The sequence below is a fragment of the Budorcas taxicolor genome, chromosome 11, assembly GCF_023091745.1.
Source record: "Budorcas taxicolor isolate Tak-1 chromosome 11, Takin1.1, whole genome shotgun sequence".
Classification (NCBI taxonomy): Eukaryota; Metazoa; Chordata; class Mammalia; order Artiodactyla; family Bovidae; genus Budorcas; species Budorcas taxicolor.
In genome coordinates, this window is record NC_068920.1 from 33,354,569 (window position 1) to 33,366,799 (window position 12,231).

The window sequence follows — 12,231 nt, forward strand, 5'->3', positions numbered from 1 at the left end:
GAAATGGTAACAGAGTCAGAGAAAGAGTGGTTAGGTAGAAGGGGAACCTATAGTGCGGTGGGCAGAAGCTAAGTTTAAGGACAATGTCAAGGAGGTGCACAACCCACTTCTTGCTTATCTGTGCCTAAGATCTTGGGTTAGACAATGATGTTTTTACATATGACACCAAATGTACACGCAACAAAATAAAATACTAACACTGATCTTCATCAAAATTAAAAACTTTTGTGTTCCAAATGGCACCTTGAGAAAGTGAAAAGACAAGCAACAGAGTGGGAGCAAATGTTTAACATCATATATCAGATAGCATCACTGACTCAATGGATATGAATTTAAACAAACTCTGGGAGATAATGGAGGACAGAGGAGCCTGGTGTGCTTCAGTCCGTGGGTCACAAAGAGTCAGACATGATTAGAGACCAAGCAACAACAATTCAGATAAAGGACTTGTATCTGGAATATGTAAAGAAACTCTTATGAGTCAATAATGAAAGTTTAAAAATGGGCAGGGAATTCCATGGCGGTCCAGTGGTTAGAACTCTGGGCTTTCACTGCTGAGGGCCTGGCTTCGGTCCCAGGTTGAACCTAGCAAGCTATCTAACCACTCCTCTGGCTCTGTCCCAGCTCACCAACAGGGGAATAAACCTTCCTAAAGAGATCAAATTGCCAACATCCGCTGGATCATGGAAAAAGCAAGAGAGTTCCAGAAAAACATCTATTTCTGCTTTGTTGACTATGCCAAAGCCTTTGTGTGGATCACAATAAACTGTGGAAAATTCTGAAAGAGATGGGAATACCAGACCACCTGACCTGCCTCTTGAGAAACCTATATGCACGTCAGGAAGCAACAGTTACAACTGGACGTTTAACAACAGACTGGTTCCAAATAGGAAAAGGAGTACGTCAAGGCTGTATATTGTTACCCTGCTTATTTAACTTCTATGCAGAGTACATCATGAGAAACGCTGGGCTGGAAGAAACACAAGCTGGAATCAACATTGCCAGGAGAAATATCAATAACCTCAGATATGCAGATGGCACCACCCTTATGGCAGAAAGTGAAGAGGAACTAAAAAGCCTCTTGATGAAAGTGAAAGAGGAGAGTGAAAAAGTTGGCTTAAAGCTCAACATTCAGAAAACTAAGATCTTGGCATCTGGCCCCATCACTTCATGGGGAATAGATGGGGAAAGAGTGGAAACAATGTCAGACTTTATTTTTGGGGGCCCCAAAATCACTGCAGATGGTGATTGCAGCCATGAAATTAAAAGACGCTTACTCCTTGGAAGGAAAGTTATGACCAACCTAGATAGCATATTCAAAAGCAGAGACATTACTTTGCCGACTAAGGTCCGTCTAGTCAAGGCTATGGTTTTTCCAGTGGTCATGTATGGAGGTGAGAGTTGGACTGTGAAGAAAGCTGAGCGCTGAAGAATTGATGCTTTTGAACTGTGGTGTTTGAGAAGACTCTTGAGAGTCCCTTGGACTGCAAGGAGATCCAACCAGTCCATTCTAAAGGAGATCAGTCCTGGGTGTTCTTTGGAAGGAATGATGCTAAAGCTGAAACTCCAATACTTTGGCCACCTCATGCGAAGTGTTGACTCATTGGAAAAGACTCTGATGCTGGGAGGCATTGGGGGCAAGAGGAGAAGGGGATGACAGAGGATGAGATGGCTGGATGGCATCACCGACTCGATGAACGTGAGTCTGAGTGAACTCCGGGAGTTGGTGATGGACAGGGAGGCCTGGCATGCTGCGATTCATGGGGTCTCAAAGAGTCGGACACGACTGAGTGACTGAACTGAAAGGAGGTCAAAGACCTGTACATGGAAAACCATAAGATTGATGAGAGTAGTTGAAGATGACACAAACAAATGGAAAGGTATATTGTGCTCATGGATTAGAAGGATTAATGTTGCATTTTTGTTTTGTTTTTCTGTCTCTTTTAAAATTAAAAATAATTGGAATGTAATTGCTTTACAATGTTCTGTTCATTTCTGCTGTACAACAACATGAATCAGCCATAAATATACATATATCCCCTCCTTCCTAAACCTCCCTGCCACCTCTGCTCCCCCATCCCACCTCTCTAAGTCATCACAGAATATAGAGCTGACTCCCTGTGTTATACAGCAGCCTCCCGCTAGCTATCTATTTCACACATGGTAGTGTACATATCAGAGAAGGCAATGGCACCCCACTCCAGTATTCTTGCCTGGAAAATCCCATAGGTGGAGGAGCCTGGTAGGCTGCAGTCCATGGGGTCGCTAAGTTGGACATGACTGAGCAACTTCACTTTCACTTTTCACTTTCATGCATTGGAGAAGGAAATGGCAACCCACTCCAGTGTTCTTGCCTGGAGAATCCCAGGGACGGGGGAGCCTGGTGGGCTGCCGTCTATGGGGTCACACAGAGTCGGACACGACTGAAGTGACTTAGCAGCAGCAGCAGTGTACATATGTCAATGCTGCTCTCTCAACGCGGCCCACCCTTTCCTTCCCTCACCGTGTCCACAAGTTCATTCTCTACGTCTGCATCTCTAAAGAATTAACTGTTACAATGGCCATACTACTCAAAGCAATCCACAGATTCAATGCAATCCCTATCAAAATACCAATGCCATTTTTCACAGAACTAGATCAAATAACTATGAAATTTGCATGGAAACAAAAGATCTTGAATATTCAAAACAATCTTGAGAAGGAAGAACAAGCTGGAGGTCTCACACTTTCTGATTTCAAACCATACTACAAAACTACAGTAATCAAAACATAATGGTTGGTTCAGTTCAGTCACTTAGGCATGTCTGACTCTTTGTGACCCCATGGACTGCAGCATGTCAGGCTTCCCTGTCCACCACCAACTCCCACAGCTTGCTCAAACTCATGTCCATCGAGTTGGTGATGCCATCCAACCATCTCATCCTCTGTCATCCTTTTCCTCCTGCCTTCAATCTTTCCCAGTGTCAGGGTCTTTTCCAACAAGTCAGTTCTTTGCATCCGGTGGCCAAAGTGTTGGAGCTTCAGCTTCAACATCAACATCAGTCCTTCCAATGAATATTGAGGACTGATTTCCTTTAGTATTGACTGGTTTGATATCCTTGCAGTCCAAGGGACTCTCAAGAGTCTTCTCCAATACCACAGTTCAAAAACATCAGTTCTTTGGTGCTCAGCTTTCTTTATGGTCCAACTTTCACATCCATACATGACTATTGGAAAAACCATAGCTTTGACTAGACAGACCTTTGTCAACAAAGTAACATCTATGCTTTTATGCTATTAATATGTTGTTTAGGTTGGTCATAGGTTTTCTTCCAAGGAGCAAGTGTTTTTAATTTCATGGCTGCTGTCACCATCTGCAATGATTTGGAGCTTCTTGGACTTTTGCCTAAGATCAAGTGTAAATATAATGGTACTGGCACAAAACAGATACTTAGATCGATGGAAAGGGATAGATCGTCAGGAAATAAACCCACAATTATGTGATCATTAAATCTATGCCTTCTTTAGGCAAGAAAGTGCAATGGGAAAAAAGCAGTTTTTTCAATGAACACAAGAGTACTGTTAATACTGTGATTATGGGGTTGAATTTATTTCAGAAAATGTTACTATTTTTTAGAATAGCACGCTGAAATTTGTGGGGGTAAAATGACAAAATGACCAGGATTTGCTTCAAAATAGTTCAGGGAAAATTAAGGGATGGATGAGGTAAAAGAGAGAAAGTTGAAAATTCTAGAATATAGGTATGAAGAGTTCATTATATTGTTTTTACCTATTTTATGTTTAAAAATTTTCATAATTATGAAAAAGAGCCAGATTAGAGCCCAACTACTTAAAATGTAGTTTTCAAACTAGGAGCATTGACATCACCTGGGAGTAGAGATGTCAGACTTAGCCAATAGCAATACAAGATGCTCAATAAAATTTGAACTTTAGATAAACAATAAATAATATTTTAGAATAAGTAGGTTTCATGGAATGTTTTATTTATACTAAAAATTATTTGTGAAAATAGCTTGGCAGGGTCTTGTTCTGTTTTAAAATAAAACTAAACATATAATTTCTTGGCTTGGCTAAGAAATTAAAAGACACTTACTCCTTGAAAGGAAAGTTATGACCAACATAGACAGCATATTAAAAAGCAGAGACATTACTTTGCCTATAAAGGTCTGTCTAGTCAAGGCTATTGTTTTTCCAGTAGTTGTGTATGGATGTGAGAGTTGAACTATAAAGAAAGCTGAACGCCAAAGAATTGATGCTTTTGAACTGTGGTTTTGGAGAAGACTTTTGAAAGTCCCTTGGACTGCAGGGAGATCCAACCAGTCCATCCTAAAGGAGATCAGTCCTGAGTATTCATTGAAAGGACTGATGTTGAAGCTGAAACTCCAATATTTTGGTCACCTGATATGAAGAACTGACTCATTTGAAAAGACCCTGATGCTGGGAAAGATTGAAGACAGGAGGAGAAGGGGACGACAGAGGATGAAATGGCTGGATGGCATCACCGACTCAATGGACATGAGTTTGGGTAAACTCTGGGAGTTGGTAATGGACAGGGAGGCCTAGCATGCTGCAGTCCACGGGGTTGGAAAGAGTCGGACATGACTGAGCGACTGAACTGAACTGAACTGAAACATGTAATTACTTTATAACCCAGAAATTGCATTCTTAGACATTCATTCCAGAGAAATGGAGACTTATGCTCACACAAAAACTTGTACAAGAATGTTTATAGCAACTTTATTCCTAACAACCCCAAACTGGAAACAACCCAAATGACCTGCAAAGGGTGAACGGTTAAACAAACTGTGTGTCTCCATACCACAGAAGTAATATAGTGTCTAGGATATTTTAGACATTATATTATTTCTATGATAAATATTTTATTTATTTATTTTTAATTGGAAGCTAATTACTTTACAATATTGTGGTGGTTTTTGCCATGCATTCACATGAATCAGCCATGGGTGTACATGTGTTCCCCATCCTGAACCTCCCTCCCCATCCCATCACTCAGGGTCATCCCAGTGCATCAGCCCTTATCACCCTGTCTCATGCATCAAACCTGGAGTGGTGATCTATTTCACATATGATAATGTACATGTTTCAACGTTATTCTCCCAAATCATCCCACCCTCTCCCATAGAGTCCAAAAATCTGTTCTTTACATCTGTGTCTCTTTTGCTGTCTTGCATATAGGGTCATCATTACCATCTTTCTATATTCCATATATATGTGTTACTATACTGTATTGGAGTTTTTCTTTCTGACTTACTTTGCACTGTATAATAGGCTTCAGTTTCATCTACCTCATTAGAACTGATTCAAATGTATTCTTTTAATGGCTGAATAATACTCCATTGTATATATGTATCACAGCTTTCTTATCCATTCACCTGCTGATGGACATCTAGGTTGCTTCCTATTTCTATGATAAATATTTTAGTATCTTTTAAGGATAAGGGCTCTTAAATATATCCACAGGACTTCCATGATGGTCTAGTGGTTAAGAATCCACCTGCCAGCACATAAGGGACATGGGTTTGATCTCTGGTCTGGGAAGATTCCACATGCTGTGGGGTAACTAAGCCTGTGGGATAACTACTGAACCTGGGAGCTGCAACTACTGAAGCCTGCGAGCCCTAGAGCTGGTGCTCCTCAACAATAGAAGCCACCGCAATGAGAAGCCCATGAGCTGGTGCTCCTCAACAATAGAAGCCACCGCAGTGAGAAGCCCGTGCACCGCAGCTAGAGAATAGCCCTGACTCACCACAACTAAAGAAAGCCCGTGCATAGCAGCAAAGATCTATCACAGCCAAACGAAAACAAAAAATCCATATCCATAGTGTTATTATGATGTCTATCAATTTTCAATAATTCTTTAATATCCTAAAATGTGCAATGTTGAAGTTTCCCAAATTTTCTAATAAATACATATGCAGTTTGTTTGGTTGAATCAGGGTCAAAACAAGATCCACTCATTGCCTTTGGTTGGTGTGTCTCTTTAGTCTCTCTGTCTTCTAAGAAGAACTGTTTTTAAGAACAGTTTTAGCTTCATAGAAAATTGAAGTCATAGTATAGAGTCAAGGACCCTGCAGCGTGTTCACTATTATTAACATCTTATGAGTAAAGTACATTTGTTATAATTAATGAATCAATATTGATAGATTATCATTAAAGTTCATAGTTGCTTTGGATTTTCTTAGTTTTTACTTATTGCTCTTTATCTGTGCCAGGATTGCATCCCAGATATCACATTACATGTAATTGTCCTGTATCCTTGGGCCCTTCTTGGCTGTGACAGTTTTGCAGACTTTTCTGTGTTTGATGATCTTGACAGTTTTGAAGAGTACTGGTTAAATATTTTGTAGGATGCCCCTCTTTTAATATTAGTTTGGTGTTTTTCTCATGGTTAGATTGGAAGCTTAAGTATCCTTTAATCTTTCTTTCCTTGGCATTTATTTGTTGAAGAAATGGCTTGTTTCCTGTAGAATTTTTCACATTCTAAAATCTGCTAATTGTAACCCTGTGCCATTTACCATTTTCCTCTGCCTCCCTCGTTTTTTCCCTGTAAGCTGGTAGTAAAATTTAAAGGCTTGATATGATTCAGAATCTATTTTTAGGCACGGATACATCATAGATAGTGTTTGTGCTGTGTTTTTCCACTAGGAGGCATATAATTCTAGTTGGCAGTCATTGATAGGCATTGCCCGGGTCCATGGTTTTATTAGGGGTTGTAAACTGGTGATATTCTAATTCTATCACTTTGTCTCTGTTATTTTATTTATACAGAGAAATTATGCCTCAATTACTCTTTCAGTATGATTTATTTGGGAAAGGCATTTACTTTACTCTTCATTTTACCACGTTTCAGAATAATGAGTTCATTCCCTAGTATTCTCCAAAGGTAACAAATGAGTTTTTATTTAGTATCATTATGAATAAATCCATTTAATGTGTGTTAATCCCTCTCAGTGATTATTTTGACTGATGCTTAATTTGTCCCATATTTGGTGAGTTTGAGCCTCAAGTTGACAAGATTCTAATACCTTTGATAGCCTTCTTGTCATCAAGATCATCTCATACATATATGGTATATATATATATATATATATATATAGTTTTAGTGGAAATGGTACAAAAGATTTCAATCTGGGTGCAAGGGAAGGATTTTACTTATTTTTTTTTAAGATAGGAAGTATAACATGTTTGGTAATGGGTATGATTCCCCACAGAGGTAAAGGTGATGGTGTGGGAGATGGATTTTTGCTGAAAGAATATCTTTGAGTAGGTGAGAGGGGATGAGTCCAGTGCCTGAGTGGAGGGTTGGTTATCAGTTGAAAGTGAAGAGGAGGGACGGTGTGTAACGAAGAAAAAGGAAATGTGAAATAATCGCCTTGACAGTGTGTGATCGAGTGGCCAAGAAAATGGCCAACTTGAGGTTTGTGATGATAAATACCCCTTGTTTTTATCCAACCACTTCAACTGCTTGGGTGCAGGGATGGAGGAGGTGGGAAGTTAGATTCAGCCAGAACTGGGCTTTTGCCAGGCTGGTATGATGTGGGAGAGTGAGGGAGACTGAGCTTGCAAGGTGGCTATTATAGCAATGGGTCATTAAATTTAAGAGGGGTAAGATTGGAACAGGGCAGTATCTCATATCAGGGGCAAAGGGGTGGGAAATCCGGAGAGTAGCATCATTGTTGGCAAGAGGGCCCACGAGAAAGCGACTTGCAAAGAACAGGGGTTGTTGAGCATAGGGTGGGAGGCTTAAAGCTGAGATTATGGAAAGGTTAATTACTGGTCCAGGTAATGAGAAGACCAAGGGATGACCATGGGTCGGGGGCTGCAGCACAGGGGGGACAGCATCAGTGGAGATGAGGAGACACAGGGGTCAGTGTGTGAGGCTGGGGTGCTGGGTGGATTGCCTTGGTTGATGAGAAATCACCAAGAATGGGAGTAAGAGTGGGATGAGAAAAAGACAATGACCCAGAGGCTGAACTGTTCAGTGACGGTGGAGGAAAGGCGGTCACATCTGGAAGGCTGCTAACTGCTGGCAACTGGAGCAGCTGAGGGTGGTCTAGAAAGGCTGCAGCGGAGGGCCCCAAGATGTGTGGTGTGGGCAGGGAGTGGTCTGCCTGCAACCTGTGATGGAGGCAGCTGGAGGTGCTAAGACCACCAGGCTGGTCTGGTCTGCTCATAACCCGCCATTCCTGGCTGTTTGGGGTAGTAGGTAAATTCTCCAGTTCACGGCCTGTGCTGACCTTGAGGTTGGCAGTGACTCCTTTGTGTCCCGGGCCCCAGACTGGTGCAGTTGAGGGTCAAGGGCTGCCCACCCATGGCCCACATTCCTCATGGGGTCTCTGAGCCTGACCCAACTCTGAGTGGTAGGAGAGAATCTGTCTGCACTCAAGGATCTCTGGCCTCCCATGCTTTACCTTCCAGAGGTTCCCCATCCAGGTGGGAGATTCTGACAGTTACAAGTAGAGCCCTGTGTGTGATGGGAAGTGGTGTGAACATTAGCGGTGGAAGCCCTGGGGAGAAGCCCTGTGGCTCTCTATCCCCACAGCTCCATCTACCATCAGATGGTCCTGGAGCCCACAATGATGTCTCCAGCCCAGATCTCAAGGTCTACATGTTCAATTGCATCCTCCACATCTTCTTGCTGGGATGTCTAGTAAGGAAGTCCACAGAATCGCGTCTAAATCCAAACTCTTGCTTCCCTGCTCCAGCAGCTTTCCCTGCATCACCCTCCACCCTCCCGCACCCATCCTGACAAAGCTGTTATCTTATTGCTCAGGCCAGATAGCTGGCAATCATCCTCGTTCTCTCACATTTCATATCCAGTTCACCAGCCAATCCAGTCACTTTTGCCTTCAAATTAATCCCCTCCTGACCCCTTTTTATGCCCATTTCGAACATGGCACAACTAGTCAAAGCAGTGGGGCCCAAATGGGACTGGCAGAGGCTCTGCCCCTCCCTGGTCTTGCCTGGGTCTTTGCTGTGGCCTTCCTGCTGCTCTCCTGCTTCCAACCTTCTGAGTCTCTTCTCCAAATATTAACTGAGTGATGTTATCAAAGAGGAAGCCTTGTTTTTCCTGGGGTATGAAATGCCAGGAAACAGACATGTTAGTAGATGAAATGATATGAGTCCTGAGATTTGCTTCACTATAATCCAGTAGGAGGGGGAAGTGGGTGGGAGTAAACATGGCTGAGGCTAGGAGGTGGGCATTTATTATCCTGTCATCTTTATACTGTTCGGTCTACTTTTCATAAGCTTAAAACATTTTATAATAAAGGTAAAGGCTGATGGAGGCGGTCTTGAAGGACAAGCCGACTGAAGGAAGTGCAGGCCCGAGACAGTCCAGGGCCATGGCCTTGAGCCCTCTGCTCCCATCACAGTCATTGTGCATGGTGGGGCTGACTGGCCTGTGCTCTCTTCAGAGAAGGAGGCAGGGGTGCACAGAACTGCGGTGGGTTTGGGGTCCCCATGCCTGCATGCTGGAAAGGAGCGTCTTCTGCCCTGTGAAGATTTATAGGGTGCTGATAAGCCTCCTCAGGGTGATGGCTCTTTTTGTATGTGTGTCTGTTAATCTGAAATCCTGCAACCTTGCCAGTTCACATTAGTCCTTGGAGCTTTTTTGTTTTAAGAATAGTTTCTTTATTCTATTTTTGGCTGACTAGTTCTTTGTTTCTGCCTGCGGGGCTTTTTCTAGCAGGGGTCACTCTCTGTTGCAGTGTGCGGGCTTCTCACCGCCGTGGCTTCTCTTCTTGCGGAGCGCAGACTCAAGGCGTGCAGGCGTCAGTAGTGGTGACACCCAGACTTATTGCCCCCTGGCATGTGGGATCTTCCTGGACCAGTGATTGAACCCGTGAGGGAGTGAGGGAGGGGGAATTTGCTTGTAGCTTCTCATTGGGTTTGGCCAATGGTAGGCACTAGGGGGAGACTCATTGTGAGAAGGAGAGAGGATGGGGTATTTCTCTCACATTGTGTCCCTGTCAGTGCCCAGGCTCCTCCGTTTGTCCTCTCACGTGTGTGTGTGTGTGTGTGTGTGTGTGTGTGTGTGTGCGCACGTGGGATGGGGGCTATAAAGCTTCCCAGTGCCTCAGACTCCCCTTTGTTCCCTTCGCCCAGCCCTCACTCATAAACAGCCTCTTCTTTACAGCTCTGTCCTTGAACTTCTCAGTGGAGCTCTGCTTCCCGCTGAGACCCTTCATCTCTCATTCTTCTCCCTCCTGTCCTCAGAGGGGCTGGACCAGGACTGAGTTTCCCCCCGGGCAGGGCTGGGGGTGGGGGTGGTGGGGTGGTGGGGAAGACACTCCCTTCTCACTCTGGACTGTGCTCTTTCTCAGCAGAACCTGGAGGGTAGAGTTCGCAGCTTCATCTTCACCTCCCTGCCTTCTGGGATTCAGCCTTTAACTTCTCCCTCTACCTAGCAATCTGAGTCTTTTCAGCAAGAAAGATGTCTCTTCTGAGAGGTCAGGCTCTGATCAGCCATTTTCAGCTTGAAAGTGAAAGTGAAATTCGCTCAGTCATGTCTGACTCTTTGCGAACCCATGGATTACACAGTCCATGGAATTTTCCAGGCCAGAATACTAGAGTGGGTAGCCTTTCCCTTCTCCAGGGGATCTTCCCAACCCAGGGATTGAACCCAGATCTCTTGCATTGCAGGCAGATTCTTTACCAGCTGAGCCACAAAGGAAGCCCAAGAACCCTGGAGTGGGTAGTCTATCCCTTCTCTGGAGGATTTCTCCACTCAAGAATCGAATTGGTGTCTCCTGCTTGGCAGGCAGATTCTTTACCAACTGAGCTATCAGGGAAGCCCAATTTTCAGCTTAGTTCCAGGATTTTGGAGTTTGGGAATCAAAGCTGAAACAGAGCACTTCTTCAGCAACTCTGCCCAGGGCCTCCGTTGGGTGTATCTTATGTTTGGTGTACCCGAAGGTTCTCTTGTTTTGTGATTTTGTCCACTTCACCATGAGTCCTGTCAGATGGCCAGGGTGTGAGGCTGCCTGGGCCTGCCTTTTTGTCTTCCCCAGATGCCTGCTGTGGCTGTCAACAAATGCCCAGTGAGCCAGTGATTGTGGGGAGTGTGTCCTGAAGTTTCTATCAGGGATGCCGGGAGAGGTGAAAGGGGATGGGGCAGGTGAAGGAAGAAAAAATTCTGTTTGGAGGAAATGGCAGACCCAAGGCTGGGCCTTTGCAAAGTCAGGGTGTGTGTGTATGCGTGCGTGGTCTCATGAACATGTATTTAGGAGGGGTTTGGCGGAGGGGTCCATGAAGGGGGAGATCCTCCCTTCTCAGACTTCAGGGGAACAGTAAGGCTGGGGAGCCTTGGGGCATAGACTAGTGAGTGGGGACCGGGTTGGACAGAGATGCTGATGTTGTCGTGACACTGTCCTGTGGGAACTCAGTTTTGTTCTTCAAACAACGCTATTTTATTAAAAATAACCAAATAAAATAAAAGTAATAAATAAAATAAATAAGAGCTAACTCTTCAGTAAGTCAATAAGTATTTGAATTAATTCTCCCCACCCCAGGACTCTCCCTCAGGTCCCTAACCCTAAACCCTGCAGCAAGCCAGGGACCCCCTCATCTTACTTCTGTGACAGACACACTTTGCGCATTATTTAACTTCATTTGCGAGGAGCTCTGTAGCCTGCAGTCTTTTGTGTCTGGTTTCCTGTGTCCGTGTCCGTTTCTCTAACATTCCTGTCTGCGTCTCCTTTCCTGCTCTCCCTCAGCGTCCTTCGCCAGAGAAGCCCTTTCTCAGGCCACCGCATTGGCCACAAGGGGGCAGCAGAACCCGGCGGAACTTGGGCTGACCCAGCGGAGCAGCCTGGCTCTCGGCCCCGGGTTTCTCCTCCCACCCAGGTAGCGTCCTCTTTCTGGGCTGCCTGTCAGGCAGCTGCTACAGGGTGGTGCTGCTGCCTCCCTCTCTGAATGAAACCTGCTGCTTTAGAGAGGATTTCTGGAGCGAAATTTTGGAGCTTGGGTCTCCAGACTTTCTAGATCATGCACTCCTTTCAGTAACGTGTTTTAAACATATGCCTAATAAGACAAATGTACAGATTATAAAAACCAACACAAATAACGTATTAAAAGAGATCAATTAGAGCATTTATAGTAGAACTTCTAACGTTTCTTCTGCCTCCCTTCTTGCCCCCAGATTCCTAGGGCACCCCTGGGGCGGGTTTGCCCCTTGCTGGGAGCTCCCGTTGAGGTTTAGGGGGGCCT